Source organism: Bombina bombina, chromosome 5 (genome assembly GCF_027579735.1).
Source record: "Bombina bombina isolate aBomBom1 chromosome 5, aBomBom1.pri, whole genome shotgun sequence".
NCBI lineage: Eukaryota > Metazoa > Chordata > Amphibia > Anura > Bombinatoridae > Bombina > Bombina bombina.
This window is the reverse complement of record NC_069503.1, coordinates 1,040,278,602-1,040,305,712: the sequence shown is the minus strand read 5'-3', so window position 1 is coordinate 1,040,305,712 and position 27,111 is coordinate 1,040,278,602. Positions and strand designations below refer to the sequence as shown.

At 36.0% G+C, this 27,111-nt stretch overlaps 1 protein-coding gene across 1 annotated transcript in view; it reads left to right on the top strand.

Annotated features, from left to right (window-relative positions):
• EIF3H (eukaryotic translation initiation factor 3 subunit H) overlaps window positions 1-27,111 on the top strand; it is a 521,148-nt gene that overhangs the window by 1,115 nt on the left and 492,922 nt on the right. The gene's annotated exons all lie outside the window — the stretch shown is intronic.

The window sequence follows — 27,111 nt, the reverse complement described above, 5'->3', positions numbered from 1 at the left end:
AATGTCCCTTTAAAGGCACAATAAACCCACATTTTTTCTTTCATGATTCAGATAAAGAATACCATTTTAAACAACTTTATAATTTACTTCTTTTATCTAATTTGCTTCATTCTCTTGATATTATTTCCTGAAAAGCATATCTAGATAGGCTCAGTAGCTTCTGATAGGTGGCTGCACTTATTTGCCTCATGTGATTGGCTCACCCATGTGCATTGATATTTCTTTAACAAACAACATCTAAAGATTGCAGCAAATTAGGTAATAGAAGTCAATTGGAATGTTGTTTAAAATTGTATTCTCTATCTAAAACATGACAGAATTTTTGGGGGTTTAATGGCTAGTTTCCTAAAAACATATTTTTCTGTGGCTTAAAATAAAAGATGAGTTTGACTCCTAGAATACTTTTTTTTTTTTTTTTCTCCCTTTTAACCTTTGCTCACCGTTTAGTCCACTGGTTCCCACTTTTTCAGACTGTGGTACCTTTGGCAATGCAAGTCTGTTGTGGCACACCTGTATTCTTGAAGTGATGGGAAATCTGAGCAATTAAAAAACGCTAGTATTCACCATCACTAAAAATAAAACCAGGATTTCAATCATCACTTTGTAAAAAAAAAAAAAAAAAAGTGCTCTGAGTTCCCTGAGATGATGTTGCCACCTCTAAACCAATAGCCATGCTAGAATATAGAACAGTGCCATATGACTAGCACAGTTATTTGTTTAGAGGTGGAAACATCTCCTCATTGAAAAAAGAGCAATGGCTGCAAGCCGGAGCCGCTGAGTTTAGCTAGGCGGTTGCCACGAGAAAAAGGGTAAGTTTGGCACCCTTTTTTACAAAATGATAACTGAAAGTCCTGCTTATTTTAGTGATGGTAATTCCTATTTTTTTTTTTTAAACACTCAGATTTACCATCACTCTAATACTGGACATCTTGTGGGTTCTTCAAACTTTTTTCCCCAAGGCCATGATACCACATACCTTTGCGACCCCATTTTTATGCTTGGTCTGAAAATATCTCAAGTAATATACAAGATAGCTGCAAATGTGTTGTACAAGGTACACACTACAGACACTCTCATACAACACACGCCACACACTTTCATACCGTACACACACCACACACAAGTTAAGTAGCGACCCAGTAAACATGGTGGTGTGACCCAGTAATGGGTCTTGACTCGTGGTTTGAAGAACCCTGCACTAGTTTATACATTGAATCATATTATTATTTGATCATGGTATTGTTAAAACTTAGTTATGGTCAATTTTGATGAATTAGTTTCGTTTTTTAATAATCCTATCAAAAACAAGGGCACTTTAATTAATCAAAATTGACATTTCACTCTTTTAATTCAAAAACTTACATTTTAATCCTGGCAGCCGCTCCAGCACTTCCTCCGCCCGTCGCAAGCCGTCTTTGCGGGTCCAAAATGCCGAATCTGGCTTCCTCCAATCACGGCGTTGAATCAGGCCAAGATTCCCCCTGGGGGGAAAGCCGTGGTTGGAGGAAGCCGGATTCGTAATGTCTGACGTCTGCAGAGGCTTCTGACGGCCGGGGAATCGCTGGAGCGGCTACCAGGATTAAAAGGTAAATTTTTGAAGAAAATGAGTGAAATGTGAATTTTGATGAATTAAAGTGCCCTTGTTTTTAATAGGATTATTAAAAACCGGGCACTAATTCATCAAAATTGTCCTTCACTTTAAGTTTTATTTAAAATTTCTTTGTAAAAAGAAGAGAAAAAGATTTTTTTTTTTATAAAAAGACAATAATGGCTTCAATAGTGTAGTCTTTGTAGGGATAAAAAGTACATATGGTAATAAATTATTGAGTCCTGGTATGTTGGTTGATGTGATAAGATTGCCAAAGGCAGTATGAATAATTTAACAATAGTAGGTTCAATACACTATATATAATTATATAACATATGGCAGTGCTTGACAGTTATCTGTTTAAAAGTTGGGAGCCAGTAAGAATATTTAGTACCCAGACATACTTTTAGGAGCTGGACAGTGGTATTTTGTATATAGAGATAAAAGCGATAGTCTAGTCAAAATTAAACTTTCATGATTCAGATAGAGCATGCAATTTTAAGCAACTTTCTAATTTACTCCTATTTATTTTTCTTCTCTTGTTATCTTTATTTGAAAAAGCAAGAATGTAAGCTTAGTAGCTGGACCATTTTTGGTTTAGCACCTGTGTAGCGCTTGCTGATTGGTGACTACATTTAGACACCAATCAGCAAGCGCTACCTAGGTGCTGGATAAAAAATAGTCCGGCTCCTAAGCTTACATTCTTGCTTTTTCAAATAGATACCAAGAGAACAAATACTGATAATAGGAGCAGATTAGAAAGTTGCTTAAAATTGCATGCTGTATCTGAATCCTGAAAGTTTAATTTTGACTAGACTATTCCTTTAAAAGGACAGTCTACACAAGAATGTTTATTGTTTAAAAAGATAGGTAATCCCTTTTATTACCTATTCCCCAGTTTTGCATAACCAACGGTTATATTTGTACACTTTTTACCTTTGTGATTACCTTGTATCTAAGCATCTGCGGACTGCCCCCTTATTTATGTTCTTTTGACAGACTTGCATTTTAGTCAATCAGTGCTGACAACTAGGTAACTCCCTGGAAATAAGCACAATGATATCTATATGGCACACATGAACTAATACCCTCTAGTGGTGAAAATCTGTCAAAATGCATTCAGATAAGAGGGTCTTCAAGGTCTAAGAAATTTAGCATATGAGCCAACTTAGGTTTAGCTTTCAACTAAGAATACCAAGAGAACAAAGCAAAATTGGTGATAAAAAGGAAATTGGAAAGTTGTTTAAAATGACATACTCTATCTGAATCATGAAAGCTTGTTTTTGGACTAGACAATCCCTTTAACCCCTTAATGACCACAGCACTTTTCCATTTTCTGTCCGTTTGGGACCAAGGCTATTTTTACATTTCTGCTGTGTTTGTGTTTAGCTGTAATTTTCCTCTTACTCATTTACTGTACCCACACATATTATATACCGTTTTTCTCGCCATTAAATGGACTTTCTAAAGATACCATTATTTTCATCATATCTTATAATTTACTATAAAAAAAATTATAAAATATGAGGAAAAAATTGAAAAAAACACACTTTTTCTAACTATGACCCCCAAAATCTTTTACACATCTACAACTACCAAAAAACACCCGTGCTAAATAGTTTCTAAATTTTGTCCTGAGTTTAGAAATGCCCAATGTTTACATGTTCTTTGCTTTTTTTGTAAGTTATAGGGCCATAAATACAAGTAGCACTTTGCTATTTCCAAACCATTATTTTTCAAAATTAGCGCTAGTTACATTAGAACACTAATATCTTTCAGGAATCTCTGAATATCCATTGACATGTATATATTTTTTTTTTTAGTAGACATCCCAAAGTATTCATCTAGGCCCATTTTGGTATATTTCATGCCATCATTTCACCGCCAAATGCGATTAAATACAAAAAATCGTTCACTTTTTTACTAATTTTTTCACAAACTTTTGGTTTCTCACTGAAATTATTTACAAACAGCTTGTGTAATTATGGCTTAAATGGTTGTAAATGCTTCTCTGGGATCCCCTTTGTTCAGAAATAGCAGACATATATGGCTTTGGCGTTGCTTTTTAGTAATTAGAAGGCTGCTAAATGCCACTGCGCACTACACGTGTATTATGCCCAGCAGTGAAGGGGTTAATTATGGAGCATGTAGGGAGCTTTTAGGGATAATTTTAGCTTTAGTGTAGTAGACAACCCCAAGTATTGATCTAGGCACATTTTGGTATATTTCATGCCACCATTTCACCGCCAAATGCGATGAAATTAAAAAAAACGTTAAATTTTTCACAATTTTAGGTTTCTCACTGAAATTATTTACAAACAGCTTATGCAATTATGGCACAAATGGTTGTAAATGCTTCTCTGGGATCCCCTTTGTTCAGAAATAGCAGACATATATGGCTTTGGCGTTGCTTTTTGGTAATTAGGCCGCCAAATGCCACTGCATTTCACACGTGTATTATGGCTAGCAGTGAAGGGGTTAATTATGTAGCTTGTAGGGAGCTTGCAGGGTTAATTTTAGCTTTAGTGTAGAGCTCAGCCTCCCACCTGAAACATGAGACCCCCTGATCCCTCCCAAACAGCTCTCTTCCCTCCCCCACCCCACAATTGTCCCCGCCATCTTAAGTACTGGCAGAAACTCTGCCAGTACTAAAATAAAAGCTATATTTGGGCTTTTTGTGTGTGTTTTTTAGCATATTTACATATGCTGCTGTGTAGGATCCCCCTTAGCTCCCAGCCTCACTGATCCCCCACCAAACAGCTCTCTAACCCTCCCCCTCTGTCTTTGGGCGCCATCTTGGGTACTGGCAGCTGTCTGCCAGTACCCAGTTTAGTAAAAAAATGTGCCTTTTTATTAAAAAAAATGCCCTTTTCTGTAGTGTAGCTTCCCCCCCCCCCCAAGATCAACCCCCCACCCCTTCCAGGTCCCTTAGCTGTTTATTTACAGCTTTTAAAACTTTTTTTTTTTACCGGAAAGCAGCTGGAAGCGTGCAGGATCGCTTCCAGCTGCTTTCCAGACCAAGGACGTACGCCACACGTCCTCGGTCATTAACTGTATTTTTTTTGAGGACGTGTGGCGTACGTCCTTGGTCATTAAGGGGTTAACCCCAAAACTTAAAAGCTTAGTAGAATTCTAGGAGCCTGTGGCTCACTGGCTCCTGGGTTTGACGAGTCCTGACATATGGGGGTCTTACTGCATATCCTTTTTCATATGGTATACCAAAATTGGGTGAGTAGAACCTTTTTTAGTCTAAAATACTGCCAGAGTATCCATCATTTATAAAACTAGTAAATTCTCAAACATATGTCACAACTTGTTGGTTCCCCTGGTATTATCATGACTATTACGAGCCCTTTATGCTAAGTAAAATATAAGAGAGGATGCACAAATGCCACTGATGTGTTTTGCCGTCATGGCGTTTTCAAAGGAGGCCCTTATGTTATATCATATTTGGTATAAACATAGAAACATAGATATTGACGGTAGATAAGAGCCATAGGCCCAGCAAGTCTGCCCGATATTACCTAACAATATAAACTTATCTAGTTCATAGGATAGCCTTATCCTTGTCCCAGGCATTTTTAAAGTCTCCCACAGTGTTTGTCATTACTACCTCTTGAGGAAGTTTACTCCATAAATCAATCTCTCTTTCTGTAAAGAAGTGCTTCCTCATTACCCCTGAATCTACTACCCTTCAGCTTGAGATCATGACCCCTTGTTCTTGAATTTTCCATTTTGTGTAAAATACCCACAGCCTCCGTTTTACTAAGCCCTTTTAACATACTTGAAAGTTGCTATTATATCGCCTTTCCCTTCTCTCCTCTAAGCTATACATATTTAGGTCATTGAGCCTATCCTGGTAAGTTTTATATTTTAGACCATGTACCATTTTTGTAGCCTCCTTTGCACAGATTCAAGTTGGTTAATATGCTTCTGAAGATATGGCCCCCAGAACTGCACACAATACTCAAGATGAGGCCTAACTAATGATCTATAAAGTGTCATAATAACCTTACTATTTCTGCTGCAAATACCTCTACCAATACATCCAAGCATTATGTTGGCCTTACTTAAATCATCTGAAATAATAATTCCCAAGTCCTGTTCCTCATCTATAACAGTCATTAAAGTGTCATTGAGTCTGTAATTAACATTTGGATTTTTCTTCCCTAAATGCATTATTTTACACTTTTCTGTGTTAAACTTTAGATCCCAGTCGTTTGTCCAATCCTCCAATTGTTGTATATCGCTTCTCATTTTGTCTACACCCTCTGGAACATCCACTCTGTTACAAATTTTTGTATCATCTGCAAACAGACATACTTTCCCCTGTAGCCCTTTGCTAAGAAAGGGGATGTACCACTCTGTCATAGGCCTCTGCCCTCATGCTGCTTCTGCACAAAGGGCCGCACTTGGGAGCCATGTTGTGTGGTCTCCAGTGTTTGTGTTTTAGCAACTGTTCTAGATGTTATTGGATGTGTGCATGTGCAACTGGATCTGATATCTGGGACCACCAGCAGGTTCTATGAGCACAAATGTGGCTTAGTCACTAATCGGCAAACGCTACCCAGGTGCTGAACTAAAAATGGTCCGGCTTCTAAGCTTACATTCCTGCTTTTTAAATAAAGATACCAAGAGAATGAAGAAAAAATTACAATAGGAGTAAATTAGAAAGTTGAATAAAATTGCATGCTCTATCTGAATCGCAAAAGGAAAAAAAAATTGGGTTTCATATCCCTTTAATCCCTTAAAGGGGCAGTAAACTTACAAACTAACTGTGACTAGACAGTGTTGCCGCGATGTGCTGTGGAAAAACCAGACCCGCTCAGTAGAGCAAGGAGCAGCGTTCTGTAAAAGTGAACTTTTATATAAAATTTATCTGCGATACTTTAATGTATAAAGCTGCCGGTAAGCTAATGTTCGATAATTCTGCACTATGTGCAGAATTATATAACATTAATTTGTAAGTTTACTGCCCCTTTAAGAACCAAGGATGTACAGGGTACGTCCTACAAAAACTGTTACTAAATGACTAAGGACGTACCCTGTACATTCTCAGGGTTTTCAAGCGCTGGAAGCGATCGTGATCGCTTCCAGTCGCTTTAATGTTATTGCAGTGATGCCTTGATATTGAGGCATCCTGCAATAACATTTTTTAGGGCATGCTACATTAAGTCAAAGAAGGGAGGGGGAAAAATGTTGGGGAAGGGATCTGAAAGGCGGAGGGTGGGTAGGGTATTAAGGGTGGGCAGCTACACTACAGAAATAGTTTTTTTGTTTTTAAGACAAAAAAGGGCATATTTTTTAGTAAACTGGGTACTGGCAGACAGCTGCCAGTAACTAAGATGGCGGTGTATAAATGAAACTTTCATTATTCAGATAGGACTTTTAATTTTTAATTAACTTTCCAATTTACTTTTATCATCAAATTTGCTTTTTTCTCTTGGTTTTCTTAGTTTAAACTAAACATAGGTCTAAGCCTTTGAGGGCTGCCTCTTATCACATGCTTTTTAAATCTCTTTTCAACACAGAGACAACGTACACGTGGGCCATATAGATAACACTGTGTTCAGGCACAGGGGGTTATTTAAGATTTAGCACAGAGCAATGCTAAATTTAAGACAATAGATAATAAACAGTCAGTCATGTGATCAGGGCTGGAAGAAGGTTCCTAGATAAAAGGTAATCACAGAGGTAAAAAGTATATTAATATAACTGTGTTGGTTATGCAAAACTGGGGAATGGGTAATAAAGGGATTATCTATCTTTTAAAACCATAACATTTATATGGTAGACTGTCCCTTTTTAAGGGTAAATTTTTTTGAAAAATGGTCTTTCACTAAGGGGTTAATAAATACATTGCGGTTTGAGCTGGTGCTTTAGTATAACTTCTGAATTTAAAATTTAATTTCAAAATCACCTGCAGAAATATTTTCACTAAAAGAAATCTCATTGCTGAAATTGAAAAATGTTTTTTTGCCTCTGGGCCAGTAGCATGAGAACTGAAAATGGCGTGGCTCCTAAATTTTGTCTGGCTCTTAGATTTTCATAAAGTTATCAAGCTCTGATGATAGTGTATATATAAAACATTTTCTAATATCAGAATTTGGGGACACACCTCTGGCTTTCTCACACCGGTTAAACACTGGTTTAGATGGTCTTGATTTTAATTATATCTATTTGAACTGTGTGGAAGTACAGGGGGTGAAGTACTTAGAGATTGGTTGAGCTTTACAACATTTTACATTTCTGGCGAGTTATCAAAAGGTGAGCATTTATTGCTGTTCACTGGACATTAGATAGCAATAGCCTGATACTTTATTGCTTTCCTTCAAGCACTCTGGTCAGCAGTTTGCACTTTATTTAATAACCCTATAATCATGAAACAACTCTCCGCTTGCAGCCAATAAAAAACACTAACACATTTTTCTCTTGCTGGACAGCGTGTTTGCTCTATCATTCCCAAAATTAGTGGCAAATCTTGGTCCAAGATTCAATACCTTGGTCACAAATATTTTGTAAATAAGTTTAATAAAAAAAAAAAAAGTCTGGACATTATGTATTGTTTATAAAGCACTTGGGGGGGGGGGGGGGAAGCACAATATATAAATACCCCTCTAACAGGCTATCAAAAATATCTAGAGACCCCCAAGAACCCTAGCTCTAAAGCCTCTCTTAAAAAAAAATAAAGTTTTAATAGCTAGGCGATCACTGTGGTAATAATGATTATCTGGCGTGAATAAATGTGCATTTATTTGCCTAGAGCTTCATGGGAGCCTCTTTGTGCAGATCAAAGTTGCGTAACTATACTGAAAGTTGTATACATAAAATAATGGTATAGTTTGACTCTGCTGGGTCTCCTGAGTAAAAAGTGATGTGTGGGTTAACTGAAAAATTACCTACTGTAGGCCAAAGTATAAGCAGCATCTAAAAACTGCAAAACAGCTGAGTACAGGGATGGAAATGGCTCGGCAATTAAAGGGGCAGTAACTATCTTGAGATTTTAATATACAATGTTTAGTCAAGTGTAGTAAAACAACTTTGCAGTATAATTTCTTTATTTTGTCCCCTTTTCTTATAATTTTGCTCTGAAAATGTTGGATTTTCTAATTCTCAAAACTGGAAAATGCACACTGCAGACTTCTCAAGGCTAACTCTGCTACAGATCTCTCTCTAAGTTGCTTCAGAAGATATCCGCTGTAAAAGTAATTTTCCTAACCTAATGACAGTGGCTGGCATTGTTTTCTCCAGAAGCAATCCCAGGTCTGCTCCTCCCCAAGGCAGAACATACAGTGATATAAGATGTCATCGCAAAAAATGCAGCATGTCTGCAGAAAGAACAGGACACATGCAGGAACAGTTAGCACATGAACTTTGTAGTGCTGCTCCACATAAGAGAGTTCTCTTCAAACAGAGCTGTGCTCTGGCTACACTGTGTAATCCAGAGCAAAGTGCTGTTTGAAATGAGCAGTCAAATATGCAGTAGCGCTGCAAAGCAGCAGCACATTGCTTGTTGACTGTCTCTCAGAGATTTTTTCAAACCTGCCCCCTAGCCTTTCCCAGTCTGCAAAGCTGTTTATTCTGAATGTAAGACAATAGTATGAGCATTGCATCTTTTTTTATGACTACATTTATGTTAGACCAAGAGAAAAGGAAACAGATTTATTTAAGAGACATTTTAACATTTATTTTGTATGCCGCTAATTTGCAATGCAATTATATTATAAAACGTTAAAAATTGCTTTATTTTTCTGTTAACCAACACATTGCAATTGAACTGGTGCCTTAGTGTAACTGTCTAATTTTTAAAAAAAAATTTATTTGAAAATGACCTGCAGAAAATTTTTTCACAAAAAAAATCTCATCTCAGAAAGTGAAGAAAAGTTCTGCCCCTGAGGTGGATATATCGAAGCTTTACTCAAAAAGTGAGAAGCTTCTTGGATATTTACTTTATGTACACGGGTACCCCAAGGTTTTAACATAGATGGAGATATCATCAATTTCTGGTAATGGGCAATTTAGCTTATTTCTTTATGTAACATACTATATAAAATAACTGTAATACGCTATATAAATATTTTGCTCTAGTAGGACGGTTTAGGGATGGTTTGCCTTCTATTTAACTTTGTTTTGCATTATTTAATACTTTGATGTAATGGTACTATCCCATAATATGATATACTTTACTTATGGGCTTTGACATTATTAAATAGACTATGGTTATGTCCCTTTAAGTAGGTGGATGATTTTGCACTGTGTGGGGGAGGTGGGCATTAGAGCAGAGACTATAAATATGCTAATGTGAGAATGGAGGACTAGGGTCCATGAGTAAGGCATAGCCGAAACGCGTTATACCTAGTCCTTTCACTCCTGTTTTTATGGATTGCTTTTGACTGCATTTCTGTTATGTTCTGTAGCATGACTGTCTGCAAGGTGTTTAGTGCCACTTTAAGTTCTAACTTAAAATATTGCAAAAAAAGAAAATTGTTTAAGGAGAAATAAAATATTGTGCTGCTTGTTTTAGTTTTATAACCTTTGCTGAGAGTCCAATTTCATCCCTTTCCTCAGGCTCTTTTTGTTCTCATTACACTGCTCTGTTCCCTGTAGCTAATCGGTGAGTGCGTTGCCGATGCATCATCTAGTTTTGAGGTGGATTTTGTTCCGCTGTCTGAATGTTATTTTTCAACATTCTTTGTTAGTTTGTGGGAGTATTTGAATATACATTGTTGTTATATTGTGAGTTTTAGTTGAAAAGCTATTATGTAGTAAGAAAATGTTAAAATATTTACAGTATATGACATCATACTTTAAATGGACATGAAACCTAACCATTTTCTTTTGTGATTCAAACAGAGCACACAATTCTAAAAAAATAAAATGTACTTCTGTTATCAAATTTGCTTTGTTCCCATAGTAATTCTTTGTTGAAGAGATACCTAGGTAGGTGTTTGGAGTTTTTGTTAACAACTACTTTTTGCTTGAGAGGACTTGCTATTTCCAGAGGTGTGGAAAAGCCATGTGGGCTAAATTTGCCCCCTCTTACTCCAATCTCTTTATGGGATGGTGGGAGCTGCTCCACGTCTATGGGAAGGCAATTCCTTCAAGCATCAAATTGTGTATTGTGGTCGCTATATAGATGACCTTCTGCTGGTGTGGGATTGACAAGAATACTGTAGATTCTTTCCTGGAAAACATTAAGAAGCTTACCTAAAATTAGTAGGTGAACAACATGAGTGCAATGTATAATTTTTGGGCATTGAATTATCCGCATATTTTGAAGCACAACAAATTGATACCGGTCTTTATAGGAAACCTACAGGTGGCAATACTATTTTAAATTCGAGGTCATTTCATCCTAAAGATTTGAGAGCTATTCCAAAAGGCTAATATATTAGAACGAAAAGACTTTGTTCCACTGAATCAGCCTATAAAGAACAGTGCAAGATATTGGATGAAAGATTAAAGGGATAGTAAACCCAAAATTTTTCTTTTATGATTCAGATAGAACATACAATTTTAAACAACTTTCCATTTTAATTCTATTATCGAATTTTCTTCATTCTCTTTATCCATTGCTGAAGGGACAGCATTGCACTACTGATAGGAAGCTGAAAATATCTATTTAGCCAATCACAAGAGACAAATGTGTGCAGGCACCAATTAGCAGCAGCTCCCACTAGTGTATGATATGTGCGTATTCATTTTAGAACAATGGATACTAAGAGAACGAAGCACATTTGAAAATAGAAGTGAATTTAAAAGTGTCTTAAAATGACATGCTCTATCTGAATCATGCAAGTTTAAGTTTGACTTTGCTATCCCTTTAATAGAAACTTGGGGTTATTCAGATACACTGCTTAAAACTACCAAGTCTTTAGTTGACCAAATTCCACTGAATTCTTTACTGAATTAGACATCAGAAAACCCCCCAAAAGAAACAATAAAATTTTGGAAACAAATTGGTGTTTAGCAAACCTTACAGTTTGGAATATAATTAAAATTTGTAATATGGTTAGGGAATGTATACCGATTCTCACTACTGACCTGATTTTGGAAAAATGTTTTGCATCTTGCTGCCAATTTGTGGCAAAAAAAATCTTAAACAATTGGTAATATAGTAGTACTCCCTGAAGGATGTAAAAACTTGGCTTACATGTAGAAAATGTTTTCAAATGCAGGGTGAATAGATGTAAGAACTGTAGTTATGTTAAAGAAGTAGATATATTTCTCTCGAGTGGGACGAGTAAAACATATTAGATAAGACATAGATGAAATTGCAACTCTAGTCTTGTCATATCTTCTCACCACCTGTTGGGGGGTGCAATATTTAATATGTAGGGAAAACTGAAAGGGCATTGGAACACATAAGGGACATAGAAAACCCCAGTGGTAAACATTTTAAAAATACTTCTTCTTTGGTGCAAATTCAGGCAATCAATCATGTCTCTCTTAGTAAAAGAGGGGGTGAAAGGGAGTATAAATTAAACCACAAAGAGGTACAGTGGATTTTTTTGATGTAAAGTCAGGCATCCATTAGGTATGAACATGGAGACAGATGTAAATTTGTTTTAAGTAAAACCTATATAAGATTTGATTTAAACAGTTTATAATAGGAAAGTATTTAGTGTTATTCGGGACAATGGATTATTAATACTGTAATTAGCTGCCTTTAATGTATTTAAAAAATATTTTGTTTGTATTACAAGGTACTTATCTGCCACAAAATTAGTTAGGCAGTAAGTAGGGTTAATGAACATGTGTTTTTAATTGTGTAATGAACACTTATTTTCTAATAAAGTCTTGTGCACTACTTTACACACACTTTATATTCTAGGTGCTTCCTACACAAAATTCACTACTTTACACATGCTAGTTTTTACTCTAGTTGCCTCCTACACAGAATTCAGTACATCTTGCACTACTTTACACATGCTTTTTACTCAAGTTGCCTCCTGCACAGAATTCAGTAGAACTTACACTGCTATCTAATAGAGCCTCATGCACTACTTTACACACACTTTATACTCTAGTTGCCTCCTACACAGAATTCAGTAGATCTTGCACTACTTTACACATGCTTTTTACTCTAGTTGCCTCCTGCACAGAATTCAGTAGGACTTACAATGCTATCTAATAGAGCCTCCTGCACTACTTTACACATGCTTTTTACTCTAGTTGCCTCCTGCACAGAATTCAGTAGGACTTACAATGCTATCTAATAGAGCCTCCTGCACTACTTTACACATGCTTTATACTCTAGTTGCCTCCTGCACAGAATTCAGTAGGACTTACAATGCTATCTAATAGAGCCTCATGCACTACTTTACACATGCTTTATACTCTAGTTGCCTCCTACACAGAATTCAGATCTTACACTGCTATCTAAAAGAGCCTCGTGCACTACTTTACCCGCTATGTCTGCTCTATCCTGAGACAGAATATCTATAGAGCAGAGTGAGCTCTAATCCTCCTTTGCTCATCCTGTTTTCAGTGTATGGTATCTTTCTAATAAGTACAATATATATTTTCTGGCCCTGAAAGAAGGAAAAAATAAAACCTTTACCTTTTTCAGTATGATTGCTTTAAGACACTATTATGATCTACATTTATTAGCAGTTACAAATAATCCTAGCAAGCTGCTCGGTAATGTCTGGTGTGTGTCACTCAAAATCTAAAAACTCATCATAGTGATACATGAAGAAGAAAACACTCGTATGAATGTTTTAACAAGTTGAAGAAAGTCAATAGGTACAGTTAAATCCCATGGGACTGAAATAGTTTGCTAGTAATTCTTTATTGATAACCTTGGAAACACAGTGAAATTGACTACCCCAGTATGAAATAATCGAACACACTTTTCCTTTGCTCTCTGTTCCATGGCAACCTTGTCAATACTAATCTACCATGAAGAAATGTTTGTCACTGAGCACTGTATGAAGCAAAATGAATAGTCTGCAAGTGTAATTGTGTAAGTGAGGCATTGCTATTAATATAAGTCCCTGTAATGAGACAGATACCGTTGCGTATTGTTCTCCTGTAGGCTAGTTATGCATGCTTGCTTGCTAAATAGGTTGATGGATTTAGTAGTATTCTGATCTCATGGTGTTACTTTACTGCTCTGGGAGCATGGGAGACTATCTCTGCAAGATGAAGAACATGCTTTTTAAGTTAAAGACAGTTACTCCCATGACTTGCCAAGATGTCTGAGCGATGGGATGCAGTTACAGAGGCTTCGTTTCTACGGATGAAAATGAATTGAGCCTTTTGTCCTCTGACAACTCTTGGGAGCAGGGTGAGGACAAAGTGTCCGGCAGATAAATGGCATGCTTTCCCTGGTGAGCCGGAGATATCTGAAGAGCAGCTCTGCTGAAAGTGTGAAACAAGCACATTGTAATCTTTTTCAGGACTGAAGAGGCCAGCAGCTCATAGCTCAGCAAACACCTTTAACAATAAATATTGTAGGTCTTACATGGGAGAAATTTGTAATACCCAAAATAAAGATTACAGATGTACTTTAGTGCTAAGCGTTGTTTTCTTTCTCTTAAACTAAATACAGCATGTTTGTTCTGTGTTTTTTTTTTTTTTAACCATTTCAGTCGTTTATCTTATTTCAGAAGAGGAATTTTCTGTCACAATTTATTTTAGATTGAGTGTTCTTTTTGTGTTAATTAATTTTTTTTTTTAAATATTTACTGCCTTAATATTTTTTTTTTACAAATCACAATATAAATTTGTGTAGCTAAAAGATACTGTTATCACATGGGGAAAAAAACATGTAAATGGTTTATCAGGATTAAAAACTATTTGAAAACATACTTTATTATAGCTTCTATATTTTTTTTTTTAATTGTTTAAAAATGTCACGTGACTACTTCAAATCTAGGCACACTTGTTTATATAATCCTAACTATTATTAATACTTCCAAAACATATATTTTAATACAAACTGCTAATGTTTTATTTAATATTTACACATTTTTTAATGTAGTATTTCAGGTAGACAGTCCTGGTAGTCAGGTGATTATTATCCAGCAGTTCTCTACCATCTAGTGATGCATGGTGGAAACCTTTTATTTATAAAAAAATAAATAAATAAAAAATGGTATTAGTTTGGGTTTTTACCAGGAGTCCTATTGACAGCTGATAAATGTCAGTATGGGTGCCACAAGTTTTTTTTTTTTATTTATTTTTTTTCTAGGTCAGGAAGTGGTTGGATTGAATTGGATTTATAGTCTCTGGGGGTGGGATGGTCATGACAAAATGTTGGTAAAAAAGTTTGATATTTTTATTAGCTTTTAGCAATGTCTGGATTTGCTATTGTGGAAATCCAAGCACTAAAAGAAACTGACATCTTAAACTCTAAAATCAGTGCAGTTAATGGACTTGCATTATAAGCATTTTCTCTTGCTATTATCTGTTTTTCTTTTTGATATCTTATTTTTGAGAATGCATCTGTATCACCTACCATAACTGAATCCTTGTACTCATGTGGATTACTTGCATACAGGGAATTATTCCCCTCCCTGGGCAAATATGGGGATTTGGGTGCGTTCCTCCATGGCTTTGAAAACACTTGTAACAGTATCTGCTTTAAAAGGACAAGTGGCCAAAGTAACTTGCTGAGTTTCCACTCTATTTAGATCAGGAGTGGGTGCTGAATCGTAAGCTGAAAGCAGCACTTGAAGATGGTGAGCTGGTAGATTTGTATACAGCCAACAGGGTACCAGTGGATGAAATGAGCTTTTGCTGACTGTCAGTCTGTAGAAGATGTCCCCGGTCTGCACCAGAACCAGCAATGCCCTAAGTTTCATGTGAGGATGAAAAATATGTTTCTTAGGACAGAGGATACTATTCCAAAACCCAGCGTTAATGAGAGGGTAGAAGTTACACTTTAGAGTTTAACAAACCCATTCTGCATTTAACAGGATGCACTCCAGACTTTTGTGGACGGGTGGAAACGCAACAGATTACAGGAAAAAGCAGTCAAAATAAATCATGAAAGTTCATTGCAAAGCTTTAGTGCTGCATAGTTTAACATTTTATAAGGGGAATACAATTTTTTTTTTTTTTAGTTTAATGTCCATTTTTAACTGTGTCTAACCCTTATGCATAGCTTAAACACTCAGCCTTTTTATTCCTGCATGTAAACCCTTACTATCCTTTTGTATATATTGCTTTGATGGTTACTTTGAAATATTCTTGATATCCTATAAGGGACATTCCAGCCAAAATTGGAATCTATACAGATTTATTTAAGATTTTAATAGAGAAGCATTTTTGTAATATACATGTATTAGCAAAAATGCTATTGCTGTTTCAAAGTGTATTTAAAGGGACAGTACAATAGAATTTGTTTGTTTTATAAAAGATAGATAATCCCTTTATTCCTCATTCCCCAGTTTTGCATAACCAACAGTTATATTAATATACTTTTTATCTCTAATTACCTTGTATCTAAGCAGCTTCTGACAGCCCCCCAATCACACGACTATTATATATATACGACTAATATATCTATTGACTTGCATTTAAGCCTATTAGTGTTGTGTCCTGCAGAACTCCACAGTAGACAGCATGTTGCCTATATGGACACATGAACTATTAGCACTCTTGTGAAAAGCTAATAAAAAAGCATGTACAGGTGGCCCTCAGTTTACAACGGTTCAATTTGCGCCGTTTCAGGATAACGCGCCCCCCCCCAGTCATGTGACTGCTATTGAAAAGCATTGACTGCTATTGAAAGCACTGAGAATCACATGCATACTTAAAATAGCCAGTAGGTGGAGCTGTCCGCTTGTGTTGCAGCAACGACATGCAAGCCAGACGTGATCAATGGATCAGCTTTCAAAGGAGCAAGATTTAGTAGCCACTTCCCTTAGATGCAGACTCAATGCAGAGAACTGTTTACAGAAAAAGGCAAAGTAAAAAATATGTTTTTGTTCATTAAAGGAACATAATACTTATATGCTAAATCACTTGAAACTGATGCAGTATAAATGTAAAAATCTGACAGGAAAATATCACCTGAGCATCTCTATATAAAAAAGGAAGATATTTTACCTCACAATCTCCTCAGCTCAGCAGAGTAAGTGCTGTGTAAAAAGTTATACTCAGCTGCTCCCAGCTGCAGGTAAAAAAAGAAATGAACAGCAGCCAAAGCCAATCCGCATCAGCAGTGCTCTTACTGTGATCTCATGAGATTTGACTTAACTCTCATGAGATTTCATAGTAAGCTTCCTTTACCTGATTGGTGAAATAATGAGAGTTCACGGGGCTCATCCTTTCAGCTGTCCCAGGACAGACGCACTAAAATGCTGCTTAGAAATCCTTTACAATGGGAGGTGACTACTAAGGAACTTTTGAGGTAAAATATCTTTCCTTTTTACAGCTATGCTGCATCACTTTAAAGTGTTTAAACATTTGGGTATTATGGCCCTTTAAACTTAGTTTGATGATACAGTCTGTTGTGTGATTAAACACAGCCAGGCTGAAATTAATCAGTGTATAACCAGACCTGAGCAATGGAGCCGTTTTTAAAGGAACAAGATCTAGCAGCCACTTCCCTTAGCTGCAGAAAAATGCAAGTAAAAAAACGTTTTTCTACATTAAACTTAGTTTGATGATGATGCAGTCTGTGATTATTTTGTTTTTGTTCATTAACCCCTTGAGAGCTGTCGCAGAGTTTCTCACTCAGGTGCTAACGTTGGCTCAGAGCCGTCACTAGCACTCTCCCACCTTGAGGGAGATCTGGGGGCTCCTACCCTGGCGATCGTGCCTGTAGAGTGACAGGAATCGTCGGGGCTTCCCGTTATTGCGTGGTGACGTCACGCGTAATGACGTCACCTCGCAACTTTATGTAAAAAAGACAATGGCCAATATAGGGGAAGGGGGCATGCTGCTTAGAAGCCTGTATCTCCAGGCATCTAAGCAGCTACAGACCCCCAAGACCCACCATTGGAAAGGATCTGAAATGAAAAGAAAAAATTTAAATAAAAATAAATTAAAAATGTAAAATTAAAAAACCCTCAAATGTGCTTAGCACCCAGGTGGGAAAGTGCTTAGCACTCAAAGGGTTAAACTTATATTGATGATGATACAGTCTGTGTTTGTGTGATAATTTTATTAGGTGCGGTTTAGCAAATGTTTTTGTTTATTAAACTTAGTTTGATGATGATACAATCTATTTTATTAGGTTAATAATGCTTTTTCGCATTTAAAGTCTTCATTTCAAAGCTTTAAAAATAATGTATTAGGTGTTACTTATGACAATTTTGAGAGGGGCCTGGAACCTAACTCTCTCACTTCCCATTGACTTACATTATAAACTGGGTTTCAATTTACAACCATTCCTTCTGGAACCTAACCCCGGCGTAAACTGAGGGCTACCTGTAATAACAGGCTGTCTGTAGTGGCTTTGAAACAGGCAGAAATTTAGAGGTTTAAATGTTATAAAGTATTTTAATATAACAATGTTGGCTGTGCAAAGCTGGGAAATGGGTAGTAAAGGCATTTTTTTTGTTTATTGTTAAACAATAACAATTTTAGTGGTGACTGTCCTTTTAAAGGGACATGAAACACAACATTTTTCTTTCATGATTTAGATAGAGAATACAATTTTCCAATTAACTTATATTCTTTAAAGGGACACTGAACCCAAATGTTTTCTTTCGTGATTCAGATAGAGCATGCAATTTTAAGCAACTTTCTAATTGACTCCTATTATCAATTTTTCTTCGTTCACTTGCTATCTTTATTTGAAAAAGAAGGCATCTAAGCTTCTTTTTTGGTTCAGGACTATGGACAGCACTTTTTTTATTGGTAGATGAATTTATCCACCAATCGGCAAGAATAACCCAGGTTATTCACCAAAAATGGGCTGGCATCTAAACTTACATTCTTGCATTTCAAATAAAGATACCAAGAGAATGAAGAAAATTTGATAATAGGAGTAAATTAGAAAGTTGCTTAAAATTGCATGCTCTATCTGAATCACGGAAGAAAAAATTTGGGTTTAGTGTCCCTTTAATTTGCTTCATTTTACAGATATCCTTTGTTGAAGAAATAGCAATGCACAGGGTGAACCAATCACACAAGGCATCTATGTAGAACCACAAATCAACAGCAACTGAGCATATCTAGATATGCTTTTCAACAAAGGATCTCAAGAGAATGAAGTAAATTAGCTAATATAATTAAATAGGAAAGTTGTTTAAAATTGGCTGCTCTTTCTAATTCATGAAAGAAAAAATGTGGGTTTCATGTCCCTTTAAGTATGATCCGTGCACCAGCATTTTAAACACAACACTTAATTAGAGAGCCTAAGGTGCTTGTATTATCTGGTAATGACTAAATTTGCCCCACTGGTTTTCTGAGAAGCTGCGGTATTTAAATTGCTGGCACAATGATGATATTCAGCTATGCTGCACATGCAGTGAAAATTGTTAACACTAAAGCAGTGATAACTTTTACTTGGAGCATTTTTGCTAATAAATGTTTATTGCAAATATTTAATTATTTATGTGCATTTAAGTTTTGACCGGAATGTCCAGTGAAACTACATGCCATTGGAATGCGAGCATTTTTGTTGGTAAAATAGTGTACTGAAAAAAAGCAGTTCTTTAAATGCTTGCGTATTAAAGTACAATGTTTTATTTAGAGAATTTCTTGTTAGTTCATGTAGACCGTGCCCTACGCAGCACTAATTCACTGTTCCACAGGTTCTTTCAAATTCTTTTTAATCTCAGTTGACCTTTCCAATTGACTGGCTTGTACTAAAAGCAAGTCATTTGAAACAAAAATATAAAATAGTAATAGCTACAACATGTACCTCTTTTTATTGGATCTATAGCTCCTACAAAGGTCCTTGACTGATGCTGGTTGTAATCATTTTTTTTTTTTCCAGTCCTGAAAGGAGAAGCTGGATAAGTGATACTTATGGATGGTCTGAAATCAGGGTTTTATACATAACTCAGAATGAATGCTCTTCAAAATATACGTTGTAATGTACTGTCATTATTTTCTCCATTTTTTGTGTGTAATTTATCTATTCCCTCAGTCTAGAGCGCATTCTGATCCATTGAGAACACTAAGTTGTATTCTACACAGTGATTGTTTAAACCAGGAGCTCATTCATGCTAACTCCTGATTGGCCAAAGCATGAGATAAAATAAACTAGAGCTGCAACAACTAATCATTATAATCGATTATGAAAATAGTTGTCAACTAATTTGATAATCAATTAGTTGGTCTGTGCACAGCACCAGCTGCTTTACTCCATTGAACTCCTGCACATGGTATTGTGTTTTATGGTTATGCCCTTAGCCTAAAGGACGTCTACAGATGTTTACTTTTCACCTTTTCAGGACAGTATAAGTTTACAACTACTCCTGGCTTATGTGCAACCAAGAAATAATAGTCCATTTGTATTGTTTATATTAAATCAGGTGATTTGGGACTGTGCTTTGCATGATATTGTGCCGAGCTTGTTATTTACACCTAGCCCTAGATTGATGGGAGTTATTTGAATTGATGCGCACTAGGGCTGGGTGATATGGGTGAAAAAAAAAATATCACAATTTAAAAAAAAAAAGAGAGAAAAAAAACGCGATTGCGATTTTATTAAAAATTACTATAACACTTCATTTTTCAATAAAACGTTTATTTAACACTACCAGCCTCAGCCAGGAGCATGTCGTCATGTTGTCATTTCAATGCAAAGTTTCTGAAAGAGTGAATAACAGAAAGTTATTAACAGTGATAGTCTCTTTCTACCTCTTTTTTTCAAACAGTCTGTGGTTTTGTTTTGCGTAATTATAAAAATGTGTTCTGCTGCTTAAAAAATTAAGTTGTGTTAATGCAAAGCTTCAGTCTGAAGTTTATATTTGTAACACTCAGTATATGGATTTTATTTAAAATATAAGAAACCATTTTTTTTTTTTAGTTGATTAATCGAAAAAATCGGCATTTAAAGGGGGTGTAGTTAAAATTGAAATTTCATTGTTGAATAAAAAAATGTATGCAGTATAGTTCTGTTAACAAAACTTTTGAGGATGATATCAATTCTCAATAGAAACACATTTAGCAAAAGCTGTTTCAAGAGCATATTTAGGTATACTGTGTGTCACATGCACTGTTTTTAAATGGTTTGTGTGTTCAGTTTGCAAATATGGCTTGTATGACATGGTACACTCCACTTCCAGCTGACAGGGAGTGTTTAAAGGGACAGTCTAGGCCAAAATAAACTTTCATGATTCAAATAGAGCATGTAATTTTAAACAATTTTCCAATTTACTTTTATCACCAATTTTGCTTTGTTCTCTTGGTATTCTTAGTTGAAAGCTTAACCTAGGAGGTTCATATGCTAATTTCTTAGATCTTGAAGCCCACCTCTTTCAGATTGCATTTTAACAGTTTTTCACCACTAGAGGGTGTTAGTTCACGTATTTCATATAGATAACACTGTGCTCATGCACGAGAAGTTATCTGGGAGCAGGCACTGATTGGCTAGACTGCAAGTCTGTGAAAAGAACTGAAAAAAGGGGCAGTTTGCAAAGGCTTAGATACAAGATAATCACAGAGGTTAAAAGTATATTATTATAAATGTGTTAGTTATGCAAAACTGGGAAATGGGTAATAAAGGGATTATCTATCTTTTAAAACAATAAAAATTCTGGTGTAGACTGTCCCTTTAATGTGGGTGCAAAGGACCCCTTCACAGTGTATTTACATATGCCTGATACATCATAGCTTTTAGTTTACTAAATGTGCTTCTATTAAGAATTGCACCTTTTCACTTTTTGACTATTATGTCCATTTATTAACAAGGGGTATATCACTAGACTGCTATGATTTTGCAAAACCATGCAAATCTCGCTAACTACTAGTCCAGGGCTCCAGAAACGCAAGTGCCTGGGGGCTATATATTGTATGTGTGTGTAAGTTTTTTTTTTTTTACATAGATAAGTGTATATGTAAGAAAAGAAAAAAAAGAATACTTAAAAAAAAAAAAAAAAAAAGTAAACCTGGAAGTAGTTAATTTATCATGCTGTTACGTGCATCCTTTCAGTTATGCAGGGTCTAGGTTTCATTTTCACCTTAATACCTCCCTGCTCACGCTTTTTAATAAGTGCTCAGTTATACACATTTCTATGTGGAATTATAGAAGCTTGCATTTCCTTCTGTCTCTCTGCCTGTGCTATAGTAATAATAATCCTTATTTACTTTGACAGCCACTAGTATCAGATTTGATGCTAGTTTTGTTTGCTGCTGTCGCTGCTCGGGCGCTGTAAGGCAGATACGCACTGCTCAGATTGTCACCATGAGCTCTGATGTAAGTGACTTTGAGAAGATGGGACAGATTATCATGGCCTGGGGTGTGATTTCTGTAATCTTTTAACGCTAAAGAAATTTAGAAGCTGGAACAAAAAAATTGGACTTCACTACCTGGATTGTTATTGAATTTCTGCCAGTAACTTTCAAAACTATCAGACATTTTCATACTATAATAAAGCTTCATGTTTTGATATTTAATATGACTACACTGACATTGTGCAATATATTTTGTTTTAGTAAAATATAATTTCCTTTGTCTTTAATAAATTAACTAAAACAAGGGCTCACAATTATTCTGTTCCTTAAAGTGACATTAAACACTAAATACATTTCTAGACATAGTATTAAAGGGACAGTCTACTTGAAAGTTGTTTCTAAAGATAGATAATCCCTTTATTAACCATTGCTCAATTTTTGCATAACCAACACAGTGATATATTTTTCTGTTTTTTTACTATTTTCCCAAAAAACATTTATTTTTATTTTTCCCCCCAGATCCCCAAGACTTATACCATTGGGATAAGTTAGGCAATTACCGTTTCAATGGTGGGTCTTGGGGGTTTGTAGCTACTTAGATCCCTGAGATACAGGTTTTTAAGCAGCATGCCCCCTTTCCCTATACTTTGTATTGACAATTTTAAATAAAGTTGCGCAGTGATGTCTTTGCGTGTGACGTCACCGCACGTAACGGGAAGCCCCGGCAATTCCTGTCACTATGCAGGCCCGATCGCCGGGGTAGGAGCAGATGGGGGCCCCCAGATTGCAAAAAAGGTAGTTGAGTGCTAATGACGGCTCTGAGCTGTCATTAGCACTCAAGGGGTTAATAATCGTTTTACCTCAGATTACCTTGTATCTAAGCCTTTGCTTAGATACACTGAGACTGCCCCTTATAGCTGCTTTTTACAAACTTGCATTTTAGCCAATTAAGGCTGGTCCCTGCATAACTCCAGAGGAGTGAGCACAATGTTATCTACATGGCACACATGAACTAGCATTGTCTGGCTGTAAAAGCTAATAAAAAGCTATGAGATAAGAGGTGGCCTGCATTGATTTAGAAACATGCAGAGGTTTAGAGGTTATGTTAGTTGTGCAAAGCTGGGGAATTGGGATATAAATGCATTATCTATCATTTTAAACAATAACAAATAAAAATCAATTAGACTGTCCCTTTAAGGATATTCCCCGCCTCCTACTAGTAATGGATGCTGTCAGGTTGAAATGTACCATTTATTGCATTCCAGTGCTTACTTGTTCGCACATTTGTGCGGTAAATCTCCTTCAGATACCTGCAGTGTAACCTAAGTTCCAACATGGTGACGTAAAATCTATTTAGTGTTTAATGTCCCTTTTTAAATGAGTAATATTCAGTATCCAAACCTTTGTATATTTTAGAAGTCAGTCAAACGTACATTCTTGCAGTTATGGCCAACTTCCTAACACATGGGCTGCTGATCAATATTTTAGAAGGTTTGAGGGCTACATGTATATTTATGCTCTAAAACCCTAATATAATTTATAAAAATATCTGGTGACACAGGCCCAGATTTAGCCAAGGTTACCCTCTGTCTGCTGTTGTGTCTTACAGAGGGCTGATTTTAGTTGTGACCACCCCAAAGGATAAATTATTCCACTTTTTCCTGGTGCCACAAAGCTATAGCACACATTCTCTGTTCTCATTTTCCTTTGGGACTGCAAAGGCCTTGGGCCAACAGTTGGCCACATTTTTTTTATTTTTTTATTGGTATAGAAAAATGTGACAATCGCACACTGTGCACAATTCTATAATTGAAATAAACCTGTTTTTAGATTGAAATAATTTTTATTGAAAACTTTAGTAACATGCATATAATAAGAACCTATTACAGTCTCATTACATTGGAAATAAAGGAAATCAATCAGAATACGTCTTAATGCATTAACCATACAGGAATACCTTCAAAAAATTCCATTGTTTCTAGTGTGAGATTGATATTTCCAGTATCTTACTGCTTAACTCTTACAATTCTCACTAAAGAATAACATATATTTGTTTAATGAGTTGTAATAAAAATAAACCAAATTAACCTGAAAAAACCCCACCAAAAAACAAACTTTGTCACCACGTTATATACAGAGTCGTCCACATAGAATTAGTCAAGTATATGCTTTATAAATCTAAAGTGCTTATTCCACTAACAGTTCCCAGTGTATGTTTCTATTACTAGTTCTCTTGTTTGACTCTTCATGATTTCCCCTTTATCCACTGCATCTTACCTCTGCCAGTATTAGAAGTTGCCTCCATGGAGTATCCAGTAAATAAGCCTGTTTAAAGGGACAGTGTAGTCCAAAATGAACTTTCATGATTCAGATAGGGCATGTCATTTTAAACAATTTTCCAGTTTACTTTTATCACCAATTTTGCTTTGTTCTCTTGGTATTCTTAGTTGAAAGCTAAACCTAGGATGTTCATATGCTAATTTCTTTGACCTTGAAGGCCGCCTCCTTGAGTTTTTCACCACTAGAGGGTGTTAGTTCGTGTGTGTCATATAACACTGTGCTCATGCATGTGGAGTTACATAGGAGCCAGCACTGATTGGCTAAAATGCAAGTCTGCATAGGAACTGAAATAAGGGGGCAGTTAGCAGAAGCTTAAAAGATAATCACAGAGGTAAAAAGTGTATTAATAGAACTGTGTTGGTTATGCAAAATTATTTCTTTTAAAATTCGGATTATCCTAAGTTATGAAGGTATAATCTAGATTTTATTAAAGACACAGAGACGAGTATTTTGCTTTCTTTCCTTTACTACTTAAATGCAGTTTTAAAAGTACACATAAATACAAATAACTGTCAATATTTGAAAAAGACAGTTAAACAGAGTACAGATCAGTGACCAATAGCAATGGAGAACTGATTAGACCAAAACAGTGACCAATCAGATTGATGAAATAGCCTATAAACTGTCCAACATACAGTAACAAATCCTCTTTCTTGGCATCTGATGAAGGAAACATAAAGTCTATCATGCAGAAATAACTCCAAATGAAAAGGCAACAAAGAAAACTGATGAGTAGGATATTGAAGAAGACCATCCACGAAGAATTAACCAAATCATATGAAGATTGATGAACAACTGGAACTCTGGATAAGCTGGGAAAAACTTAATTGAAGATTCGTCTTATACAGATGAGAAGGGGCAAAACAACTTAGGATATCTCTGTTATTGGTTGGTAACTAAAACAAAATGTACAATAAAAGATTAATAATATAATATTATAAATAAAGGGAGGGACAAATGTATATACATAAAACAGGAGGGAAAATACTCGTCTGTGTCTTTAATAAAACCTAGATTATACCTTCATAATTTAGGATAATCCGAATTTTATTACAAGATCAGAGACTCATATTTTGCTAGTTTAAAGCAACTAACAAAATAAATTAAGCGAGGCATGTTCAATGGGTTTGAAATAAAATTGTTTAAAAATAGAATCTGAAGACCAGTCAGCTGCATCCAAAATTTGTTGAAGGGTAGCAGCTTTCAAAAATGCTTTAGAAGCGGCTGATCCTCTAACAGAGTGAGCGGAAAAAGACATGTCAATACCTGCTTCACTCATAACCCATTTAACCCACCTGGCTATAGATGTAGAAGACACAGGATAATGAGGAGGAACAAAAGATAATACAAGTTGATTAGAAGCAGAAGTATGAAAAGAAGTTCTGCGTTCATACTCTGAGACATACAACCACACAAAGAAGAGGTTCAGAAGGTAACTAAGGATAGAATATATAAGTTGAAAAAGATTGTTATTTTAGAAATAAAGTAACACCTTCAGGAGTAAAACGTTTAGAATTAAAATCTAAGGCTCTGACATCAGAAACTCTACGAAAAGAAATTAAACACAAAAGAGTAGCTAATTTAGCAGAAAGTTGTTTCAAGGATAAAAATTCATTTGAAGGCCAAGACTTAAAGACAAAATATAAGATCAACATCCCAAAAGGAAGAATGTTTAGGAGCCGGAGGTCTTTTAAGTTTAATTGCTTTCATTAATTTTCAAATTAATGGATGTTGACCCACAGGAAAATTATTAATAAAAGAATGCTTAGCAGAAATGGCAGATCTAGAAACATGGATAGTTCTGTAAGCTAATCCTGAATCAAAAAGTGATGTAAGGAAATAAATAATATGTTATCAACTGAAAGGGGATCCAAACTTCTTTCCATGCACCAGCTAGACCATCTGGTCCATGCGGAAAAATAGCATTTTTTGGTCCCAGGGGCCAATGAGTCTTGAAGGAGTTCTTTAGCTTGTTTTGATAAACCCTGGAGAGATGAAGATTGCCCGAAATTGACCAGGCTATAAGACGAAGGGATCCTTGAAGGATAAGATTGTGATGATGATCTTCTGGATCTGACAAGAGTAGGGGAAAGACAGGAAGAAGAACAGGATGGTTGACTGACAATTCTAGAAGAGATGGGTACCAGGGTTGAAATGGCCAAAGGGGAGTGATTAGGAGAATTGAAAGTAGATCTCGACGGACTACCGATATGGTTCTCTGAATCATTGAAAATGGGGGAAATGCATAAGCCGTCTAAAGAGGCCAGAGGTGGAGAAATGCATTAATTGCTAAAGCATCTGGATGCCAACTGAAATATGGACGAATCTGAAAATTCAGTCTCGAAGCGAACAGATCAATCGAAAAAGGACCTCAGAGATTGAAGCAAATGAAAAATTTGATGATGAAGTTTCCAGTCGCTGGAATCTGTCAGATACCGAGAACCCCAATCCGCTGCGACATTGGATAAACCTGGAATATATTCTGCCCTGAAAGAAATATTTCTGTCCAAGCAAAGATGAATGAAATCTTTCGTAATTATCGATAAATCTCTCTATTTTGTACCACCGAGATGATTCAAATAGCGAACTGCAGAAATATTGTCCACAGGAAAAAGTCTTTGACAAAACTCTTGACTGCAAAAGAGCCTGCCAAAAGTTCTAAGCAGTTGATATGAAAACGTTTTTCTTCTGAAGACAATTTTCCTCCCGTGATTAAAGGATCACAACGAGCTCCCCAGCCCGAACGACTGGCATCGGATTCTATAATTAGATCTGGAGTTTTTCCAAAAATGGCTCTCCCATTCCAAGCTTCTATATTGGAAAGCCATCATGAAAGTTCCTCTTTGGCATCTGAAGAAAGAGGAATTAAGTGGGAG